Raw genomic sequence first — 25,290 nt, forward strand, 5'->3', positions numbered from 1 at the left:
GAGCTGCATTGTGTGTGACTTGTGAAACAGGATCAATATCAACAACAACACAGTGCCTTTAACATAATAAGACATTGTAAAGTGGAGAGGGGAAGGGAATCAGGCAAAGATTGGGATTAAGAAAAGTGTTAAGGGAGCTGACCGAAGCTTAAATCAAAGAGGTAGGTTTCGAGCAGCTTTTTGACAGAGGGAGGAGGTAAAGCAAGGTGTGGGGATTTAGGAAGGATGTTCCAGAAAGCAGAGTTATGACTTCTAAAAGCTCTGCCACCTATGTTGGGGTCGGGGGTGGCAAAATGGGAGAATACACAGTGATCCAGACTCTCAAAGAGTAAATGGTGAGTTGGGACATAGGGTTGGAGGAGGTTGCAGAAGTCGGATGGAGTGAGCCCATGAAGGCATTTGTTGACAAGGATGGGAACTTTGAAGTTACCTGGTGGGATGCTAGTGGAGGTCACAGAAGACAGGGGTGGCAGGTATGTACATATCATGCAGTTGATGGAGTTCTGGGTGAAGTAGAGTTTGCCGAGAGACTGCCGAGGAACGCTGGAGAAATCAAACCTGGAGGTGACAAAGGTGAAATAGGAATAGGAGTTTTGTGATACTGTGGAGGTGAAAATAAGTGGTTTTAGCGATGGTCTCAATGTACAATTTGAAGATGGATCAAACAGGACATTGAGATTACACACCGATGGTTTTAGCCTGAGAGAGCAGCTAGAGAGGGGGTTAGAATCGGGTTAGGGTGTGGATCACGCTGTAGGTCAGTGGTAACGTGTAACTGCAGCCTTCTCAGCCTGTCAAAATTCAAAATGTGATGGTACTTTGCTTCTTGCTGATTAAAATGATAAAGTTGTATTTTTAATTGAGATATTGTGGTTAAATCACAATATTAGTGATTGAACACCTAACAATTCCACTTAAGGTATTCTGTTTTTCAAAGTGTATCATATTGAACAATTAAAGAATTTTTAATTCAACACTTATGAGCGCATCTTATATGATTACAAGTGTTTATCATGTATAGCAATCTACTGGATAGAGAGGACAATTAACTGAATCAAATTAAGGTGGTTAGAAATGAGGGTGAGAAAGGTGTGGGAGATGAATGGGATCCTAGCACTTCTTAAAGTATCTCATCACAAGTTTTCAATTTCAAAAACATTTCTAATTCAATAACTGAAGAGATGGGATATGCATCTGAATTCATGGACAATCAAATTGTAATTTTAAAAAATTGCCGGTAGATTGAGGATTAGAACAATAGTTTTCACCTCTGAGTCTTGGGTTTAGATTTAACCCAAACTGATGGAATGATAGTGTGTGCGTGTCCTAAGGTAAATCGTTTGGGCAGGTGTTGGTGCAGTTGTAAGTGAGTGCAGGTTCATAAAATTAGTTTCAATCTCAGTCAAGTGCTTTTAACGATAGCTGCTTTGGGAAATGGGACTACCTTGCTGATGCAGTAGGGTTGCTCTCCTGAGGCACTTTGTCAGGATAATTTGGGGAAGATTTACCTTGTGTCTAGGGTGTGCAGTACTTCATCTGGCATTTGTTGATGCTGGAGCTGAGTGAAAAAAGGTCAACTATTCTGCAATGACTTCCCTTCCCTCAGACAGCTTGAATTGTGTATTCACAAGAAAATAGGACCAGATGGAATGTATTCAAAGGTACTTATAGAAATGAGGGTAATAGGAGGTACTGGGTGAAATTTTTCACCATTCATTATGGGTTGGTAGCGATAAATTGAAAAAAATAATTAATGTTTTTTTTTTGAAAAGGTCACAAATACAATTATAGGAATTATAGGTCTGTTAGCTTGACACCTGCATTGGGAGATATATTGGAGTCAATCATAACAGTAACAATTCAAGAGCATCTATTACAATGAAAGGAATGCATTCAGCCAGGGTGTATTTATGAAGGAAAGGTAATGTCTAACAAATGAAGAATTGAAATGGTGACTTATTATTGCTTGACATTCAGAAAATATTTGCTAATCCTTTCACAGGAGACTTACGGCCAAAAGGAGGAAGTTGAAAATTGGGTAACCAATTGGTTAGATAATAGGAAACAGAGGGTAGTTATCAATAGTAATAGTTCTAATTGGGCTGCTGTGACCAGTGAAGTACTCCAGGGATCAGCCCTGGGACCCAGCTGTTGATACTGTTTATAAATGATCCTGATGAGAGTATTATATTTATAGTGTTTAGATTTTGTGGATAATTGTGTGGGAAAGCAGGATGTTCTGAGTAAGAGAAAGGGATCTACAGAGACTTAACCATTGGGCAGGTGAATGACAGCCCCATGCTGCTAAAATAGCAAATTTGATGACCAGTTGAAGCACATGTATAGAAATGATCAGGGAAAAGAAGATTGCTGTGATTTTTGACAAAATGCTGAGAATGTAGCCTCATTTGGTTCCAGCAATTGCCAAGACAAATAGTGGATATAAGTAGAATCTTTGTGTGTGAATATCATCCATAATGTTCAACTAAGTACAAGTGAGACCACATGTAGAACATTGTGTCCAGCTTTGTTCAGTGTAGTTATGAAAACAAACATAAAAGCAGTGGAAAGGATAATGAGAATGACAACTAAGGTGATGCAAAGTTTAAAGATGTTTGACTTATACGGAGAGACTTAAAGAGCTTTATAACTTTTCCATATGATGACTAGGCCCCGCTTGATGCATTGTATTAACAAACTGTCCTTTTACCTCTGGCTTCTGGATTAGGGAAGGGGGAAAAAAAATCAGCCACAGTTCCTCCTCTTACTTGCGAACCAGTGACCTCTGCTGGAAAGAGTGCATGTGTGGACATCAGGTGGGATCTAATCCCCTGTGCTCAATAGCTCGAGTAGCCCATTGACATTCACTGTTTAGGCTCATGTGTGAAGAATCCCCACGGGTGAGCTGTCGGCATCAGTGGAAAGGTATATTAGCACGAGATATTGTCCCCAGGAGGGAAATGATCAAATACAGAAAGTATATATTAACTGCACTTTCTTATAGTGCACTCACTACAAGATTAGTGTTGCTACAAAGCGAGTTTTGGCCTCACACCAATGTGTACATTGGGCGTCAGTGACTGAACTGACTGGATGAATTGAGATGATCTCCTCCAAGCATGCTTATTGGTCTTTTCTCTGGGCTCGGTTTGGGCTAAACTATGGATTCAGGCTGTTGTTGCATTAAAACTGCATCCTGCCAATGTTACAATTGGAATGTGAATACACCTGTGGAGTAGTGTTGTGAAAAAGGAGACAACCATAGATGGCCCTAAGAAAGTGTCAATATATTGATACATCCCATTAATTCTTGGATTTACTGGAAACGTTTTAAAAAGAAAGTTGAATTACACTGTTGATTTCTTGTGATTACCTTATGGTTACGCTTAGTATGAGCAGAAAAAAATAGATTATCACGGGGCCGACATAGTTTGAGGTGCCAGCACACTGTGATTTCTCTGGCACTATATCAAAAAATTTTAATATAGAGTACATTTTATTTTATTTGTTCATGGGATGTGGGCATCGCTGGCGAGGCCAGCATTTATGGCCTATCCCTAATTGCCCTTGAGAAGGTGGTGGTGAGCCGCCTTGAACCGCTGCAGTCCGTGTGGTGAAGGTTCTCCCACAGTACTGTTAGGAAGGGAATTTCAGGATTTTGACCCAGCGACAATGAAGGAATGGCGATATATTTCCAAGTTGGGATGGTGTGTGACTTGGAGGGGAACGTGCAGGTGGTGTTGTTCCCATGTGACTGCTGCTCTTGTCCTTCTAGATGGTAGAGGTCGCGGGTTTGGGAGGTGCTGTCGAAGAAGCCTTGGCGAGTTGCTGTAGTGCATCCTGTGGATGGCACACACTGCAGCCACAGTGCGCCGGTGGTGGATGGGGTGCCAATCAAGCGGGCTGCTTTGTCCTGGATGATGTCGAGCTTCTTGGAGCTGCACTCATCCAGGCAAGTGGAGAGTATTCCATCACACTCCTGACTTGTGCCTTGTAGATGGTGGAAAGGCTTTGGGGAGTCAGGAGGTGAGTCACTCGGCACAGAATACCCAGCCTTTGACCTGCTCTTGTAGCCACAGTATTTTTGTGGCTGGTCCAGTTAAGTTTCTGGTCAATAGTGACCCCCAGGATGTTGATGGTGGGGGATTTGGCGATGGTAATGCCGTTGAATGTCAAGGGGAGGTGGTTAGACTCTCTCTTGTTGGAGATGGTCATTGCCTGGCACTTGTCTGGTGCGAATGTTACTTGCCACTTATCAGCCCAAGCCTGGATGTTGTCCAGGTCTTGCTGCATGCGGGCTCGGACTGCTTCATTATCTGAGGGGTTGCGAATGGAACTGAACACTGTGCAATCATCAGCGAACATCCCCATTTCTGACTTTATGATGGAGGGAAGGTCATTGATGAAGCAGCTGAAGATGGTTGGGCCTAGGACACTGCCCTGAGGAACTCCTGCAGCAATGTTCTGGGGCTGAGATGATTGGCCTCCAACAACCACTGCCATCTTCCTTTGTGCTAGGTATGACTCCAGCCACTGGAGAGCTTTCCCCCTGATTCCCATTGACTTCAATTTTACCAGGGTTCCTTGGTGCCACACTCGGTCAAATGCTGCCTTGATGTCAAGGGCAGTCACTCTCACCTCACCTCAGGAATTCAGCTCTATTGTCCATGTTTGGACCAAGGCTGCAATGAGGTCAGGAGCTGAGTGATCCTGGCGGAACCCAAACTGAGCATCGGTGAGCAGGTTATTGGTGAGTAAGTGCCGCTTGATAGCGCTGTCAACGACATCTTCCATCACTTTGCTAATGATTGAGAGTAGGCTGATGGGGCGGTAATTGGCTGGATTGGATTTGTCCTGCTTTTTGTGGACAGGACATACCTGGGCAATTTTCCACATTGTTGGGTAGATGCCAGTGTTGTAGCTGTACTGGAATAGTTTGGCTAGAAGCGCGGCTAGTTCTGGAGCACAAGTCTTCAGCACGACAGCCGGGATGTTGTCGGGGCCCATAACCTTTGCAGTATCTAGTGCACTCAGCCGTTTCTTGATATCACGTGGAGTGAATCAAATTGGCTGAAGACTGGCATCTGTGATGGTGGGGATATCGGGAGGAGGCCGAGATGGATCATCCACTCGGCACTTCTGGCTGAAGATGGTTGCAAATGCTTCAGCCTTGTCTTTTGCACTCATGTGCTGGACTCTGCCATCATTGAGGATGGGGATGTTTGCAGAGCCTCCTCCTCCCGTTAGTTGTTTAATTGTCCACCACCATTCACGACTGGATGTGGCAGAACTGCAGAGCTTTGATCTGATCCGTTGGTTGTGGAATCGCTTAGCTCTGTCTATTGCATGTTGCTTCAGCTGTTTAGCATGCATGTAGTCCTGAGTTGTAGCTTCACCAGGTTGGCACCTCATTTTTAGGTACGCCTGGTGCTGCTCCTGGCATGCTCTTCTACACTCCTCATTAAACCAGGGTTGATCCCCTGGCTTGTTGGTAATGGTAGAGTGAGGAATATGCCGGGCCATGAGGTTACAGATTGTGCTGGAATACAATTCTGCTGCTGCTGATGGCCTACAGTGCCTCATGGATGCCCAGTTTTGAGCTGCTAGATCTGTTCTGAATCTATCCCATTTAGCACGGTGATAGTGCCACACAACACGTTGGATGGTGTCCTCAGTGCGAAGACGGAACTTCATCTCCACGAGGACTGTTCGGTGGTCACTCCTACCAATACTGTCATGGACAGATGCATCTGCGACAGGTAGATTGGTGAGGACGAGGTCAAGTAGGTTTTTCCCTCGTGTTCGTTCACTCACCACTTGCCGCAGGCCCAGTCTGGCAGCTATGTCCTTCAGGACTCAGCCAGCTCGGTCAGTAGTGGTGCTACCGAGCCACTCTTGGTGATGGACATTGAAGTCCCCCATCCAGAGTACATTCTGTGCCCTCAGTGCTCCCTCCAAGTGGTGCTCAACATGGAGGAGGACTGATTCATCAACTGAGGGAGGACGGTAGGTGGTAATCAGCAGGAGGTTTCCTTGCCCATGTTTGACCTGATGCCATGAGATTTCATGGGGTCCGGAGTCAATGTTGAGGACTCCCAGGGCCACTCCCTCCTGACTGTATATCACTGTACCGCCACCTCTGGTCGGTCTGTCCTGCCGGTGGGACAGGACATACCCAGGGATGGTGATGGAAGAGTCTGGGACGTTGGCTGAAAGGTATGATTCTGTGAGTATGGCTATGTCAGGCTGTTGCTTGACTAGTCTGTGGGACAGCTCTCCCAATTTTGGCACAAGTCCCCAGATGTTCGTGAGGAGGACTTTGTAGGGTCGACTGGGCTTGGTTTGCCTTTGTCGTGTCCGGTGCCTAGTGGTCCGATGCCGGGTGGTCCGTCCGGTTTTATTCTTATTAATTTGTATTTCCACTTTCTCCAGTTTTTAATCTCCTGCACGGTTCAAAGTCAGTGGATTTATGTTATCTCGCTGACTAAACACCATACTTAAATCTGATCAATTTACAATGTTTAAGCAGATTTAAACTGAACCATATAAGTTCCTTTCTCTCATTACATCTGTTGTCGATGGCTATACTGGGGCCCATTGTCGAATGCACCGATGCATTCATTAATTTGATTTTAACAACTTAATTTAAGGATGGATTACCTGATTTTTACCCAAACATCACAACTGGTTTTCCCTTTTCAGACAATGAGCCCCATTTGACATTTTTTATGATAGGCATGGTCTTTTTCTTGGTTTGTACACAAACCATTATAAATATCTTATTAACTGAACTGGTTTTTGTAGCTACTTGCAGCAATGTAAAACTGATTAACTGCTGGGTCACCAGTGAGCTGCAGCCGTGGATAAAGTAATGCATTTAGTATTGACCTTTGATGCCCTAGATATTCTAGTGACTCAGTGATGCCCTTCATGAAAAAGTGCACTGACCTCTACTTCTTAGCTTAAAGGAGCGTATTCAGAAAGTCCTGCCGAATTTCCGTTGCAAGCCAGAAATTCCCCCATGCAATGCAAATGTTCTTCTGTTTCCAGCTCATTGGTGCCACATCTGCTCATTAACTAGTCATTGAAGGTAAAAGTTATTTCCATCCTGGAAGCTAATTACATGTATCTGGTAATTGAAGAGGCGACCAGAGAGGCCATAGCAATCGGCCCTGTTCCCAAATGGGTAAATGTACATACCTGAAATACAACTAAACAAAACAATACTGTTAGAATTTTAAAAATAAGGAAGAAACACTCTAATATCTTCAAAATGGCAAAGGTGATGAGCAAATATATGTATAGCCAAAGCAAAGATCCCAGTAATGTTTCAGATACCTTCATTTTACTGATATTACTTTTCAGTGTTGCTGTAAAATCTTTGGAAACACTACTATTTCTTCATTTTCAATGTACTAATTTCAGTCATTTGTAAAAATTTTGCCTCTGTAATTTCCTTTTAAAAATAAAAGTAATTCACGTGTAAAATACTTTGGGATGTTTTGAAATGAAAGATACTATGTAAATCATTTATTGTTTATGACTATCTGAAAGAAAAAGCTGCAAGGCATTAGAATTATTAAGATGCCATAGAACCAAACAGCACAGGAGGAGGCCAATTCCCTTTTGAAAGTTTTTTTTATTCGTTCATGGGATGTGGGCATCGCTGGCAAGACCAGCAATTATTGCCCATCCCTAAGTTATTATTGAATCTGCTTCTACCACCCTTTAAGGCGGTGCATTCCAGATCATAACAACTCGCTGCATTTTTTAAAAAAAAACTCCTCATCTCCCCACCCACCCCGCCCCATGGTTCTTTTGCCAATTATCTCAAACTAAGCTTGTATGAAGATGTATTTTTTGTAAGAAGTTTGAGGTGCTCTCCTAATGGTTTAACGGGTGAATTCACTGCCAGGTGTGGTACTGAACCAAACAGACCAGAAGGTGTTAGGCCTTTAGGAGTGATGGGGAGACAGTTTGGGAAGGGGGACAGGGGATTGTACCAAGTAATGAAGATATTTTCTTTAGTTTCAGCTGCTGGATATTGTAAAAAAAAATAACATGTGACATTAACAACAGTTTTGACTACTCATCACTGGTGAGCATAAAAGCCCAAGGCCTTAAGTTTCTAGTCAGTTACATCGTATCACATGCGTTGACCCTATCGAGGGTTACTGGTAGCAAAACTTAATCTAGCATATTTGCAGCTCAATCATTGAATACAATAATCTAGCAATGTTCCAGGTGTTCTACAGGTTAGAAGAAGTGGGGCTTTTTTCTAATGGAACAGAGAAGATTAAGAGGGGATTTAATAGACATTTATAAAATTCTGAAAGGTTTTGAGATGATGAATAGTGAACGATTGTTTTCACAGTTTGGGAATTGGTGGAAGATTATCACCAGAAGGGAGTGAGTTATAAGAATGTTTTTTTTCACACAGGGTTATTAGAACTAGGAATGTTTTATCACAAAGCAGAGACGATAAAGGGAATTGGATAAGTATTTGAAAAGAAGGAATATAAAATGATTTGGGTAAAAAGGCAGGGAAATGGGATTAGAGTAGATTACTCCAGTTGAAGAGCTGGCACAAGCACAATGGGCCGAATTCCTCCTTATGTGCTGGATGTTCTGAGATTCTGTGGGGCCTGGATATTTCCCAGCATTTATTCTCTTAATATTCAGCATTAGAAATTTACAGAATGTTATTTTAATTGTAAATTAATAGGTGCTTTATTGATGGACAATAAGGTAGTTTAATATTCATAAGGTTAGGCTACATGGAAAATTGAACAGAAGTGGAGAATACAAAATAGGAAAGATCCTTATGTCATCTCAGGTTTGGGTTAATTTCCTCCAAGCTGCTTCCTTCAGGCAGAGAATAGAATGGACCATTCCACAGATGTCCCTGCTTCATAACTGGCAGACATGTATATCTATAGTAAGAAATGGTGAGTCTTCACTCCTGGAATTTCTATATCCCTAGCAGGCCAAGTAAGACTTAAGGAAATTTACAACTGAGATTATTAATCAGTTGTTGATCAGTTTACGTTGCACTCACCTTGTGAAATTGCTGCTGGTGGCAGTGCAATAAAGTGAATGAAACAGGGTTTTCTACTAGAAAATTGATACTTTAAATACTTTTGTCAAGTCCGGCCTCCAATTATTCCCATTTAAGTGTTCTTGCCTTCACATAGCCTCCTTCATCTGGGAAAGTTGGTGCAAAAGCCACAGATTTCTCAACACTAGTGCTACTTTAGAGTCTACGGGGGTGATTTTAACCCCCAAGAACAGGTGGGTTGAGGATGGGTGGGAGTTGAAAATAGTTGTTTTTTGGGTCGCGACCGCAACCCGGCTTTATTTCCGGGTTTAACGTCGGTGTGGAAAAGTGCAGGCTTCCCACTGGGAATGCAAAGTCTGAAAATTTTGCAGTTGTGACCCAAAAAAACCAACTGTTTTCAACTCCCACCTGCCCCCAACTCACCCATTCTTGGGAGTTAAAATCACTCCCTACATGTTTGCTGAGGTTAGGGCTGCTGCCTTTTGCAAAGTCAGACAGGGTGCAAAGTTGATCATTTTTTCTTCCTAAGAAGCTAAATAAATTTGACACAAACACATATTAAAAACAATCAACTATGGTAAACATTTTTTTATATGACCCATTTTAAAAGATGCATCTTGTTGGTTCGTTGTCCAGGTGGAAAGGCACCTCCATCTCTAGCAGTCTGGGTTGAGGACTGACAAAAGGTCTGTTTATGGTAGAAATACAAGAGGTGCTGTAACTGCATCTCAACATGCTGTGTGAGTCCAAGAGGTCCTTGCAGAATACCAGTACCAGATTTTGACATGTCTTTCTGTCTAACTCCCCCAGACAATTGTGTCACCTGGAATTATTGCTATTTGTATGGAGAAGTGCAAATGCAGAGTTGCCATCAAAGTCCACAATCAGTGTTGTTAGAGCATGTGTTCAGCCACAAGAAGGCTCTGAGCTTGTCTTTTGCTAAAATTACCCAGGACAAATTATCCAGGCTTTTCTGCACTCTCACAAATAACCAGGTCAATTCCACGTGACAGATGCCCTTGTTACAGTTACTTCCAGCTGTGTTCTGTTAAGCTACTTAATACACACACAGTTGTAATCGGCATGTGCTTGATAACACTTCAGTGGCCCTGAAGCTGGAAGTATCAGTTTTAGAAGTGAGTGCCTTAATGACTGTTCTTTTGGACCAACAATCTTTTTACAGCTTAGCTATATTTCCCATTAGTGAATGCATTCATCAAAATAATAGATTAAAAAAAGAGGACATTTCCATTTGAGGATGTTTTGGTTTTGAAGTATGCAGCTTAAGAAACACGTTGCTGAGATTACCACAGAATGCCAGTGCCCTGGTGTGCTGTGCTAAGGAAGAGTACGATTTGCACTTGCATCCACCGTTCCTCACTCAGTGAGTTCCCAATTTAGGCTGTTGCTGTAGGGGAGAGTTGCTGAGCAGAGGCTAACTTTTTTTTCCACAAAGGGGAAAAATAAACTGGCTGTAAGGGAAGCTGATGTTGATCTCTTTAGGCCGAGAGCTTGTATATGTTCCTTGTGTTTAAAGCATGTCTAACCAAGTGAAACAATATATGCTTCATATATACTGATTTTTTTGAAAGTTTACTGAGACACGGTAGGCAGATTTATTCCATTTGCTAGTGTATTCAGTCTGGCATTGAGGCATAATTAATGTTAATTAGGTGCAATTTGAAAAGGCTGTAAGAATGTTAATGTCAGCAGGATATAACCATCTGCACAATGTTTATTTTTCTAGCACCAGCCATTAATCAGTAATAAAGTTAATTGAACATATCTAATTTTTGTATTTTAATTATTTAATTAGAATATCTTTGTGTACCACTGCAAACATTTTGAGGTGGTGGATGTTGTGATGAACCTATTATTGATACTAATTGGTGCTACGCTAAACAACAAAATTAAAATCATTAATCTTTAGGATGTATAGTTCCCAGGAGTTGCTCACTCATGGAGAACAGCACATCTTTTTTTTTGCCACTGCTAATTAGTTGTAATTGCTTCATACCTGTGTAAAGATGGTACACTGATGTACCACAAAATCCTAATTACAGTATTATGGAGAAGATTTTCAATGCAATTCTTGCACACCCATACAAATGATCATTCCTGATTATTTGAAATTGCAATTTTCCTTTTTTATCTACGCAGTTTGTAGAAGCCTTTTTGAAATCAATACAATAGTAATAAATTCAGCCTTGTTAAAATATCAGGGATTATTTCATTTTTTTTTGCATTTAAAGCATTTTTTGAATCACTGTTTTGAACAATTCTACGGTGTTTGTCAACAGTTAGACTTTCTTAATTCTCAGTTTTTAGTTTTAAGGCCAGTACAAAAACCATTGCACTGGGGAACGATATCTTCTTAACCTACCAGGTATCCTTTGTAGCTTTCAAAATGCACATGGAGAGATAAAGAAAACAGGGAACAACAGGCCAGTTAGCCCGATATCAGTAGTCGGGAAAATGCTAGAATCTATTATTAAGGGCGTAGTAACAGAGTACTTAGAAAATCATAATATGATTAGGCAGAGTCAACATGGTTTTATGAAAGGGAAATTGTGTTCGACAGATCTATTAGAGTTTTTTGAGGGTGTAACTAGATAAGAGGGAACCAGTGCCACGGGCTAGTGAGTATAGAAATAGGAGGATAGAACAGATGAATGCGTGGCTAAAGAGTTGGTGCAGGAGGGAGGGTTTCAGTTTCCTGGATCACTGGGCCTGCTTCTGGGGAAGGTGGGACTTGTACAAGTCGGACGGGTTGCACCTGAACCAGAGCGGGACAAATATCCTTGCGGGGAGGTTTGCTAGCACTGTTGGGGGGGGTTTAAACTAACTTGGCAGGGGGATGGGATACAGAGTGGAGCTACAATAGGGGGTGATGTGCAGCCAAATACAGAGAAAAAAACAAGTCAGCTTGGAAGACAGGGCAAATATGTAAGGGCAAGGCTGGATGGCATCTATTTTAATGCAAGGAGTCTTGCGAATAAGGTGGATGAACTGAAGGTGTTGATAAACACATGGGAGTATGATATTGTTGCTGTCACAGAGACATGGTTGAGGGAGGGGCAAGACTGGCAGCTCAATATTCCGGGGTACAGAATCTTCAGGCGAGACAGAGGGGGAGGTATAAGAGGAGGGGGGGTCGCAATATTAATTAAAGAATCAATTACTGCCATAAGGAGGGATGATATATTAGCAGGTTCCTCTAATGAGGCCATATGGGTGGAGCTTAAAAACAAAAAGGGGGCAAGCACTTTGATGGGAGTGTACTATAGGCCCCCAAACAGTCAGGGGGAGATAGAGGAACAGATATGTAGGCAAATCTCAGAAAATTGTGCAAATAATAGGGTAATAATAGTGGGGGATTTCAACTTCCCCAATATTAACTGGGATACTCAGAGTGTAAAAGGCTTAGAGGGTACAAAATTCTTAACGTGCATCCAGGAGAGCTTTTTGAGCCAGCATGTAGAAAGTCCTACAAGAGAGGGGGCGGTACTGGACCTAATTCTAGGGAATGTGGCCGGCCAAGTGGAAGAAGTGCTAGTAGGTGAGCACTTTGGTGACAGTGACCATAATTCGGTGAGATTTAAGGTGATCATGGAAAAGGACAGGGAGGGGCCGGAAATAAAGGTTCTAAATTGGGGGAAGGCCGATTTTAATAGGATAAGGCAGGATCTGGCCAAAATGGACTGGGATCAGCTGCTTGTAGGAAAATCCGCATCGGAGCAATGGGAGTCTTTCAGAAGGGAGATTGAGACCATACAATGGCAACATGTTCCCGTAAAGGTCAAGGGTGGTTCCAAGAACTCCAGGGAACCTTGGATGTCAGGGGATATACGAGAATGGATTAGGAAAAAAAGGAGGGCTTTTGGCAGATACAAAAGGCTAAAGACGGAGGAAGCCCTAGAGGAGTACAAAAAGTGCAGGGGGATACCTAAAAAAGAAATTAGGAGATCAAGGAGGGGCCATGAAATAAGAACATAAGAACATAAGAAATTGGAGCAGGAGTAGGCCAATCGGCCCCTCGAGCCTGCTCCGCCATTCAATAAGATCATGGCTGATCTGATCCCAACCACAAATCTAAAGAACACAAGAAGTCGGAGCAGGACCCGGCCACATAGCCCCTGGGCCCTCTCCGCCACCCACAGGGCATTGACCGATCCGAACTCAGCTTCATGTCCAATTTCCTGCCCGCTCCCCATAACCCCTAATTCCCTTTACTTCTAGGAAACTGTCTATTTCTGTTTTAAATTTATCTAATGATGTAGCTTCCACAGCTTCCTGGGGCAGCAAATTCCACAGACCTACCACCCTCTGAGTGAAGAAGTTTCTCCTCATCTCAGTTTTGAAAGAGCAGCCCCTTATTCTAAGATTATGCCCCCTAGTTCTAGTTTCACCCATCTTTGGGAACATCCTTACTGCATCCACCCGATCAAGACCCTTCACAATCTTATATGTTTCAATAAGATCGCCTCTCATTCTTCTGAACTCCAATGAGTAGAGTCCCAATCTACTCAACCTCTCCTCATATGTCCGCCCCCTCATCCCCGGGATTAACCGAGTGAACCTTCTTTGTACTGCCTCGAGAGCAAGTATGTCTTTTCTTAAGTATGGAGACCAAAACTGTATGCAGTATTCCAGGTGCGGTCTCACCAATACCTTATATAACTGCAGCAATACCTCCTTGTTTTTATATTCTATCCCCCTAGCAATAAAAGCCAACATTCCGTTGGCTTTCTTGATCACCTGCTGCACCTGCATACCAACTTTTTGATTTTCTTGCACTAGGACCCCCAGATCCCTTTGTACTGCAGTACTTTCCAGTCTCTCGCCATTAAGAAAATAACTTGCTCTCTGATTTTTCCTGCCAAATAACACAGGCGAGCAAAATAAAGGAAAATCCTAAGATGTTTTATAAGTATATTAAGGGTAAGAGGATGACTAGGGAAAAAATAGGGCCCATTAGGGACAAAAATGGCAATCTGTGTGTGGAGCCGGCAGATGTAGGAGGGGTTCTAAATGAATTTTTTGCATCTGTTTTCACTATGGAGAAGGACGATGTAGACATAGAAATACGGCAGGGGGACTGTGATATACTCGAACATATTAACATTGAGCGGGAGGAGGTATTGGCGGTTTTAGCAGGCCTAAAAATGGATAAATCCCCAGGCCCGGACGAAATGTATCCCAGGCTACTGTGTGAGGCAAAGGAGGGGATTGCGGGGGCTCTAACACATATATTCAGAACCTCTCTGGCCACAGGGGATGTGCCAGAGGACTGGAGAACCGCTAATGTAGTACCATTATTCAAGAAGGAGAGTAGGGAAAAAACGGGGAACTACAGGCCAGTGAGCCTAACATCAGTGGTAGGACAATTATTGGAAAAATATCTGAAGGACAAAATTAGTCTCCACTTGGAGAAGCAAGGATTAATCAGGGATAGTCAACATGGCTTTGTCAAGGGAAGATCATGTCTGACTAATTTGATTGAATTTTTTGAGGGGGTGACTAGGCGTGTGGATGAGGGTAACGCAGTGGATGTGGTATACATGGATTTCAGTAAGGCCTTCGATAAAGTCCCACACAGGAGACTGGTCAAGAAGGTACGAGCCCATGGAATCCAGGGTGCCTTGGCACTTTGGATACAAAACTGGCTTAGTGGCAGAAGGCAGAGGGTGATGGTCGAAGGTTGTTTTTGTGACTGGAAGCCTGTGGCCAGTGGGGTACCACAGGGATCGGTGCTGGGTCCCTTGCTGTTTGTGGTCTACATTAACGACTTGGATATGAATGTAAAAGGTATGATCAGTAAGTTCGCTGATGATACAAAAATTGGTAGGGTGGTAAATAGCGAGGAGGATAGCCTCAGCCTGCAGGACGATATAGATGGGTTGGTCAGATGGGCAGAACAGTGGCAAATGGAATTTAACCCGGAAAAGTGCGAGGTGATGCACTTTGGAGGGACTAACAAGGCAAGGGAATACACAATGAATGGGAGGACCCTAGGCAAGACAGAGGGTCAGAGGGATCTTGGTGTGCAAGTTCATAGATCCCTGAAGGCGGCGGAACAGGTAGATAAGGTGGTAAAGAAGGCATATGGGATACTTGCCTTTATTAGCCGAGGCATAGAATATAAGAGCAAGGAGGTTATGATGGAGCTGTATAAAACACTGGTTAGGCCACAGCTGGAGTACTGTGTGCAGTTCTGGTCGCCACACTACAGGAAGGATGTGATCGCTTTGGAGAGGGTGCAGAGGAGATTCACCAGGATGTTACCAGGGCTGGAGCGCTTCAGCTATGAAGAGAGACTGGGAAGATTGGGTTTGTTTTCCTTGGAGCAGAGGAGGCTGAGGGGGGACATGATTGAGGTGTACAAAATTATGAGGGGCACAGATAGGATGGATACTAAGGAGCTTTTTCCCTTCGTTGAGGGTTCTATAACAAGGGGGCATAGATTCAAGGTAAAAGGCGGGAGGTTTAGAGGGGATTTGAGAAAGAACTTTTTCACCCAGAGGGTGGTTGGAGTCTGGAACTCACTGCCTGAAAGGGTTGTGGAGGCAGGAACCCTCACAACATTCAAGAAGCATTTGGATGAGCACTTGAAATGCCATAGCATACAAGGCTACAGACCAAATGCTGGAATATGGGATTAGATTAGACAGGGCTTGATGGCTGGCGTGGACACGATGGGCCAAAGGGCCTCTATCCGTGCTGTCTAACTCTATGACTCTAACTCTATGACTCTATGACAGTGGATGTAGTATATTTGGATTTTCAAAAGGCATTTGATAAGGGGACACAAGAGGTTGTTACATAAGATTAGGGCTCTTGGGATTGGGGGTAATATATTAGCATGGATTGAGGATTGGTTAACAGACAGAAAACAGAGAGTAGGGATAAACAGGTCATTTTTGGTTTGGCAGTTTGTAACGAGTGGGGTGCCACAAGGATCAGTGTTTGGGCCTCAGCTGTTTATAATATATATCAATGACTTGGATGATGGGACTGAGAGTAATGTATCTAAGTTTGCTGATGATACAAAGCTACGTGGGAAAGTAAGCTAAGAGGAGGACGCAAAGAGGCTACAAAGGAAGATAGACAGGTTCAGTGAGCAGGTGAGAAGGTGGCTGATGGAGTATAATGTGGGGCAATGTGAAATTATCTACTTTTGGTAGGAAGAATAGAAAAGCAGAATATTTTTTAAAAGGTGAGAGACTAAGAAATGTTGGTAGTCACAGGGATTTGGGTGTCCTTGTCCACAAATCACAAAGTTAACATGCAGGTACAGCAAGCAATTAGGAAGGCAGACGGTACATTAGCCTTTATTTCAAGGGGGTTAGAGTATAAGAGTAAGGAATTCTTGCTGCAATTTTATAGGGCCCTAGTGAGTCCACACCTGGAGTACTGTGTACAGTTTTGGTCTCCTTACCTAAGGAAGGATATGCTCACCTTAGAGGCAGTGCAATGAAGGTTCACTAGATTAATTCCTTGAAGGAGAGGGTTGCCCTATGAGGAGAGATTGAGTAGAATGGGCCTATACTCTCTGGAGTTTAGAAGAAGGAGAGGTGATCTCATTGAAACGTATAAAATTCTGAGAGGGCTTGACAGGGTAGATGCTAAGAGGCTGTTTCGCCTGACTGGAGAGTCTAGAACTAGGGGTCATAGTCTCAAGATAAGGTGCCGGCCATTTAGTACTGAGATGAGGAAAGATTTCTTCACTCAGAGGGTTGTGAATCTTTGGAATTCTCTACCCCAGAGGGCTGTGGATGCTCAGTAGTTGAGTATATTCAAGGCTGAGATCGATAGATTTTTGGACACTAAGGGAATCGAGGGATATGGGGATAGGGCGGGAAAGTGGAGTTGAGGTCGAAGATCAACCATGATCTTATTGAATGGCTCGAGGGGCCATATGGCTTGATCCTGATCCTATTTCTTATGTTCTTATTAGAGGGCATGCCTATAAAATACAGAGGCAAGGGGAGTGATTTTAAACCCCACGAACGGGTGGGTTGGGGGCGGGTGGGAGTTGAAAATAGTTGTTTTTTTGGGTCGCAACCGCAAAATTTTCGGACTTTGCATTCCCAGTGGGAAGCCTGTACTTTTACCCACCGACGTTAAACCCGGGTTGCGGTTGCGACCCAAAAAACAACTATTTTCAACTCCCACCCACCCCCAACCCACCTGATCTTGGGTTTAAAATCACCCCCAAGGAGTGAGTTAGGTGGAAGTACTTCCTCTCTAAGAGTTGTCACCCTCCGAATCAAGCTATTGGTTGATTAAATGCAGTCTTAAGAATGGTTATGCTTTAGGACGAGTGAGTAGGTATATTTGGAGTCTGTGTTAGTTAAGTTTGCTTAGTGAAGCGTCCTGGGCACCAAAGGTCTCCATGGTTGCTGTATGGAGTTTGGAAAGAGGTCCCCAGAATTTGTCCTGAAATTGGCCATAAGTTTGTTTGGGTTTTTTTGTCTTCCCTAGAAGTTAGTATTACTAATAATTGGGAGGGAGATGCATAAAGTTACACTGCCTAGTGGATGTGACATTCTCTCCCTTTTCATATGTCAATATATAATTCAGTCCAGATTTCTTGACCATTTTTCCACAGATCGATCTTTGGAAAGAAGAGCTATGTTTAAATGTTGTGATTTCAAACATTGTGTACTCATGCAAGTTTTTTTTTAAAAAGGCTCTGAATTTCCTCCATCCAGTTTACTAATGACAATAAGTAAACTCTCATGGCCAGATGAATGCTTTGTTACAATGAGAGTGTTGCAGTAACCAGGTCTGAGCTGGGCTGGCTGCAGAACAAATTTCTTAGTGGGATGGAAGAAGAATTGTAAAGAACAACCAAGTCAGGCCGTGCCATTCGCAACCATCCGGACCGTGAGATCGGGACCGTGAGATCCCGACTGTGCGGAACGTTGTTGCTGTGCCCTCTCCTTTTCCTACTTTTCAGCAAAAGAAGGCAAGGAGCCAGTGTTCATCAAGTTTCCCTATAACAAGCAAAAGGGCCTTGTTAAAATAAAACTATTGATCCTACAGATTCTGTTTTCTATTCCCGTTGGGAAGTTCATGTCCTCGACAAGGCATCTGCCCACAACAGCATGATTGCAATCTGGAGTTGACCGGGGAATCATAGGATGGCGGCCTGGCCCTATCACTCTGCGGTGCAGTATGTTCCAGTATTCCTAAGGGTGGCTCTTGAACAAATCGTTCGTTGAGATTGTGGTCCTGGATGAAAAGTTAATGATCAGCACTGAACTAACTAAAGAGTGGCAGAAGGCTGGAACCATGTCACCTGTTATCTCTCTCAGTAAGAAATGACATGGAAAGAGTTTAAGGAGTAGAAAATAACTCCAAAAATATGAAATGAGTAGCTGGGCTGAGGTAGTGGGCAAACTTCATTTGGACCCAACATGGAGATCAACACCCTGTTTATTATTCCCTTTCAGTGTGTAGCCAATTTATTTGTGGTTACAAAGCATTTGTAAGTCGGGAAACTAAAGGTTATAATCTAGAGTTGCAGCCCCCTGACACTGAGAGGCACTCTCTTCCATTCATTGTAATTGATCATCTCTCTTAGCCTGCTATACATTGCTAACTTTGTACAGGCAGAGGCCATTTCACTCGTTCATAACTGCCTTTCGCTTTCTAAACTTAAAGTAAGGCTCCCAGGACTATCCCCTTGACCAAAATATTCTTCTGGTTTAAAATAGCTTCTGAAGAATTAAATTAAGTCTTAAAAAAAATAAAAACATTGCAGTTGTGATAAACACGAAATGCAGTCTATTACCCTGATGCTTATTCAGTTAATTTATGCTAAAAACCACATTTATGGATCATGCTTAGCTATTACTTTGGAGTTGAAGTGTTTGTATCTGCCAAGTAAGCACTTGTCTGGACTGAGACAAGAGTGGGGAGCAGGGAGTTTTAATTGGGACATTCCTGTGCACATAGAAACCCTGTGGTATCTGGGACGCCCTGCTTAAAAGCTTCTTAATCTACACGTATTTACTTTTTACATCTACAGCAGGGATTTCCAAACTACAGTCCATGGGCCATTTGCCATTCAGCTGTGACAGTCTGGTCCACAAAGCCAAGCACCTTGGTTCTATTTGTACATATATTTCTTGTTTGCCATTGTTTGAATTTCATAGGTCTGGAGCCTTAGATAAGGCTGTTTTACTGCTGTTACCTCATTAGTGGATTAATCCCAGATCTGATAGCATCCACAGGTTAAGATTAATGTAAATTAATGGGAACATTGATTTAAACTTTACATATGGCTCTTGAGGCTCTATTATATGCACCCAAGTGACAAAAAGCTTTGACACTCCTGATCTACAAGAGTTAAAACACAAGCTTAACATCGCCTACCCACCACTTAGCTTAACTTCTCTCCTAATCTTTTTAATCTCGCTGGTGTCCTGCACTATACGCTGTGACCATTCACTTTAAATTTCTCAATAAAATAAATGCAACAAGTTAGGTAATAAAAGGCACATCCTCAAGTTTAAAAGTAGCTTCTGTCTTCTTGTGATTCTTTGTGTTGTCCTCTGCCCTAACGTGGAAGCAGAAGGAGCCAATTTCAAACGAGGAAGTGCTTTTTGTTTCTTACTGTGTTTTTGTTATTTTCACTGAAAAGCTTTGCCCTAACTAGTTGCATTTTTTTAAACTTCCTGATTTTTCAGGTGATGAAAGCTCCATTATTATACTGCAATAAAAATACAATGCAGAAGATCAATTGAGAAGATGGCAATCGGATGGTGTCCTCGGGATTGAATGATGTAATAGGTTTCTCCATCATATTCCCAGGTCAGTGTTTTTAACTAGGATTTCATATCACCCCCTCCCACATCCCTCAATCTTTATTATGGATCTTCCCAGGAATAAGAGGAAACACGGGTCGGTGTGAGTATCATCACTGAGAAGATGAGTAGAGTCTGAGATTGAAATGCTGGCCCAGATTTTGCTGCGAGTTTAATGCGCTCACTGTTATTAATGTGTAAATCATCCAGCAACTCGTGGCGAGGAAGAGTTACCTCATTGAATTGCAAGTCTCCACAAGTTGCTGGACGATTTGCGCCAATCTGCCGTTAGCCTCACGAAAATGGCATCTCGCCCACAACCTCCTGGTGAGTTTTGTGAAATTGCTGCATTTTGCCCATTAATTGCCAATCAAACGCGCTGCAGAAAGTTAGGGCTGGAGTTTAACAATGTAAGTACCTTTTTAATGACCAGATTTATGTTCCTGCAACACCACTCAACCTCTCCGGACCAGAAAGGGAACAATTTAAACCGTGAACTCTCATTCCTACAAGTAGTAAATTGTTGTTAGAGATTTTTAACATTTTAAATTTATAATTCTTCAATTTTTTTCTTTTCCTTTCTGTCTCTTTTTTTCTCTCTCTTATTCCTTTCTTTCCCTCTTTCTTTCTTTCTCTTTCTGTACCTGATTTGACACTAATTGCCGTCTATTTCTTTCCCTGTCGTTCATCTGCTTCTTTCTCAATCTTTAAATCTCACTGTTGGTCCTGTCTTTCACTCAGGTCCCAGATGTCCTGTTGCTCGTGTTATCAGCTCCCACTTCCAGCAACGGGCAAGTCAAAAAAAATTGGAGCTGAACGGTGAAGGAAAAAGTGTATCTAACGAGGCATGCTGCCAAATGCCCCATTCCAGCAAAATCTGGGAACTTTTGAGAAGGAAAAAACAAAACTTTAACTCTATAATAATATGAGGCCTGACACTTGTTTTTTGAGGGAAAAGAGTCAAAATATGCTTTGCATGAACCTATTCAAAATGAATGGAATGCTGTATCCTCTCCTCTCCCTCGTTACTGTCCCACCAACGTACTGATAGGAAAAAAGTTTCTGCAGTGAATCCTAACACTACCCCCACCCTCCATTGATCAGTCTGTCTTCTGGATTGTCTACAAACCACTCGTTATAGCTCTGTACCGCGCACACTGTATTTTGTAGACTACTAATATATGATGGTGTGCTGTAATCAGAGAGTAACTGCAATAAACGTTTTTAAAAAACCACCTTGTAATATTTTTGCACATAGAATTACTGGCAGTAGAATGAGTTCATAGAAAAGAACAATGTTCCAGTGATTATGAATAAAGATATTGTGCCACTGTTAAACTAATTTATGGGAGAGGTGATGGGATAAATGTTTTATTCTCATTCTCACCCGCTATTCATATTTAACTATGAAACAAACTATAAGGTGCTAATTAGGAGACTTCCTTCTGTCCATAAAGGGTTAAACATGTCAGTTGCTGAGACAGAAGTCTTCTCTTATGGGAGTTTCTCTGATTAATTAACATTTCAGCACAGCAGCCAGCTTTAATAGCCTATTTGGACCAGTAGAAGACTAACAACAGATGTACCATATGTGAGGTATTAATGACTTATCTACTGTACTCTGTGCGGTAATGATGCTGTATGAATAGGAATGTCACAGTATCACTTTTAATGATCTAAAGCTGGTGCTCTGCTCTGTCATTCAGCCTCCCCTGCCCCTCACCCCCAACCAAACTAATTAGTGTTAATTAGTTACTTTATTTAGTAATGTGCTAAGCAAATAAAAATGTTAAGCTCCCATGTACACAAACACAAATGATGTTGATACATCACAAAGATTTACGATCCCAGATTGGTTTGGGGCAAAGTGTAAATGAGTGACCCAACGCAAAGCTATAAACCTTCCCTAATAAAACCAGAAACTGCTATAAATAAATAGCCAGTCAGCAATTCACAGTCTGACAAGAAAAGATAGAGTTCAGTCTGAAATGTTAATCCATCTTTCTTTCTCAATCCTAATCATCTTGTTGCATTATTGTACCATTTTCTGTTTTTAGTTCAAATTACAAGCATTTGCAGTTTTTTTCGTTTCTATTCAGTTTATGTGTTAATTATAGACTTCTGTAATGCTGTCTTTAACAGCTGGAATCATAGAAAATAGGAGCAAGAGTAGGCCATTCGGCCCTTCGGGCCTGCTTCGCCATTCAAAATGATCATGGCTGATCGTCTAACTCAGTATCCTGTTCCTGCTTTTTCCCCATATCCCTTGATCCCTCTAGCATTAAAGAAATATATCTATCTCCTTGAATACATCTAATGACTTGGCCTCCACTGCCTTCTGTGGTAGAGAATTCCACAGGTTCACCACCCTCTGAGTGAAGAAATTTCTCCTTATCTCGGTTCTAAATGGCATACCCCATATCCTGAGACTGTGACCCCTGGTTCTGGACTCCCCAGCCATCGGGAACATCCTCCCTGCATCTAGTCTGTCTAGTCCTGTTAGAATTTTATATGTTTTGATGAGATCACCTCATTCTTCTAAACTCTAGTGAATATTGGCCTAGTCGACCCAATCTCTCCTCATACGTCAGTCCTGCCATCCCAGGAATCAGTCTGGTAAACCTTTGTTGCACTCCCTCCATGGCAAGGACATCCTTCCTCAGATAAGGAGACCAAAACTGCACACAATACTCCAGATGTGGTCTCACCAAGGCCCTGTATAACTGCAGTAAGACATCCCTGCTCCTGTACTCAAATCCTCTTGCAATGAAGGCCAACATATCATTCGCCTTCCTAACTGCTTGCTGAACCTGAATGCTCACTTTCAGCGACTGGTGTACAAGGACACCCAGTTCTCGTTGCACCTCCCCTTTTCCCAATCTATCACCATTAAGATAGTAATCTGTCTTTCTGTTTTTACAACCAAAGTGGATAACCTCACATTTATCCACGTTATACTGCATCTGCCATGTTCTTGCCCACTCACCCAACTTGTCTAAATCACATTGGAGCCTCTTTGCATCCTCCTCACAGCTCACATTCCACCCCAGCTTTTTGTCGTCTGCAAGCTTGGAAATGTTACATTCCGTTCCCTCGTCCAAATCATTGATATATATTATGAATAGCTGGGGCCCAAGCACTGATCCCTGCGGTACCCCACTAGTCACTGCCTGCCACCCGGAAAAAGACCCATTTATTCCTACTCTCTGTTTCCTGTCTGTCAACCAATTCTCAATCCAGGCCAGTATATTCCCCCCAATCCCATGTGCTTTAACTTTGCACACTAACCTCTTGTGTGGGACCTTATCAAAAGCCATCTGAAAATCCAAGTACACCACATCCACTGGTTCTCCCCTATCTAATCTACTAGTTACATCCTCAAAAAACTCCAGTAAATTTGTTAAGCATGATTTCCCTTTCATAAACCCATGCTGAATTTGTCCAATCCCGTTAATGCCTTCCAAGTGTTCAGTTATCACATCCTTTATAATAGACTCGAGTCTAGCATTTTCCCCACTACTGATGTTAGGCTAACTGGTCTGTAATTCCCTGTTTTTTCTCTCCCTCCTTTTTTAAATAGTGGTGTTACATTTGCCATCCTCCAATCTGTCGGAACTGTTCCAAAGTCTATAGAATCTTGAAAGATGATCACCAATACATCCACTATTTCCAGGGCCAATTCCTTTAGTACTCTGGGATGTAGATTATCAGGCCTTGGGGATTTGTCAGCCTTTAGCCCCATTAATTTCCCTAGCAATATTTTTTTTACTAATACTGGTTTCCTTCAGTTCCTCCCTCTCACTGGACCCTTAGTTCCCTAACATTTCTGGCAGGTTATTTGTGTCCTCCTTTGTGAAGACAGAACCAAAGTGTGTGTTTAATTGTTCTGCCATTTCTTTGTTCCCCATCATAATTTCCCCCATTTCTGACTGTAAGGGACATACATTTGTCTTCATTAATCTTTTTCTCTTGACACATTTATAGAAGCTTTTACAGTCAGTTTTTATGTTCCCTGCTAGTTTACTCTTAATCAATCTCTTTGTCCTCCTTTGCTGAATTCTGAACTGCTCCCAATCCTCAGGCTTGGCGCTTTTTCTGGCAATTTTATATGTCTCCTCTTTGGATCTAATACTATCCCTAATTTCTTTTGTAAGTCACAGTTGAGCCACCTTTCCTGTTTTATTTTTGCGCCAGACAGGAATGAATAATTGTTGTAATTCCTGCACACAATCTTTAAATATTAGCCATTGCCTATCCGCCATCATCCCTTTTAGTAAAGTTCCCCAATCTATCATAGCCAACTCGCACCTCATACTTTCGTAATTTCCTTTATTTAGATTCAGGACCCTAGTTTCGGATTCAACTAATTCACTCTCCATCTTAATGAGGAATTCTATCATGTTATGGTCGCTCTTCCCTAAGGGACCCCGCACAACAAGATTGTTAATTAATCCTTTCTCATTGCACAATACCCAGTCTAGGATCGCTTGTTCTCTAGTTGGTTCCTCAACATATTGATCTAGAAATCCATCACGTACACACAGAAATCCATCACGTACACACAAAAGTATTATTCTCAGTACTGTGCTACAGAAAAAGGATATTATATACTTTATCATTGACGGCAAAATAACCAATGTGTATCCTTTCGTTCTGTAGTATGCCAGTGTTCTAGTGTGAACAGAATGGTTTTTAAAAATTAGGAATGGTGGTTGCATCATTGTAATAACAAGGAAATCAGAGGTGTAAAACTCTAGTTTACGCTGAGAGATGAGTGTGTAAGATACATGTGGAGGAAAATGAGGAATGGGAGTATATGGTCGATGGAAAGACACTGAAGGGTGTGGATGAACAAAGAGACCTAGGGATTCAAGGACATAATTCCCTGAAAGTGTGAGTGCAGGTACCTAAAGCCATAAAAGGGCCCATAGCATTTTGGCTTTATAAATAGAGACATAGGGGTCAATGTTAGGATGGCCGAGCAGGTGCGTTCGTGGTGGGGGGATTTCTAAAATTGGGGAATCTCGGAGCGGGTCCAGAGCCCGGCTCCAACCCGCCCACTTCCAGGTTCCCCAATGACGCGAAACAGTGTGCGCGCAGCCCCCACATGCGGGACTCCCACCGGCAATTAAAGCCGGCTGGATGACAGTTTAGATAGTTAGGGAGTTATTTGAGTTCGTTGACAGACCTTATTGGGAAGAGATTTTAGCAGGGATGTGATTTTGGACTCTCCTCAGCGTGTTTCCCATGCTGTGGGAAACACTCCCTGTTGTTGCAGACGTGTTTCAGTCAGCAGCCATTGGGAGATGCAGAGGATTCCTTGATAATTGAGGGGAATACCTCATTCATTGCAGCAGGGCACTCTGTCACCTCAGACAAAGTTTTGCCTGCCACACTGTTGTCTCCACACTCAAAATT

The 25,290-nt window shown here is 42.5% G+C and overlaps 1 long non-coding RNA gene across 1 annotated transcript; it reads left to right on the top strand.

Moving 5' to 3' along the window:
* The first annotated feature begins 1,493 nt into the window (after window positions 1-1,493).
* Window positions 1,494-21,076, top strand: LOC137340840 (uncharacterized). The gene is made up of 3 exons (XR_010966877.1): window positions 1,494-1,661; window positions 19,756-19,879; window positions 20,614-21,076. It is a non-coding gene; the product is annotated as an uncharacterized lncRNA (long non-coding RNA).
* Window positions 21,077-25,290: the final 4,214 nt, after the last annotated feature.

This window comes from Heptranchias perlo, chromosome 22 (genome assembly GCF_035084215.1).
Source record: "Heptranchias perlo isolate sHepPer1 chromosome 22, sHepPer1.hap1, whole genome shotgun sequence".
In the NCBI taxonomy this organism is placed as follows: domain Eukaryota; kingdom Metazoa; phylum Chordata; class Chondrichthyes; order Hexanchiformes; family Hexanchidae; genus Heptranchias; species Heptranchias perlo.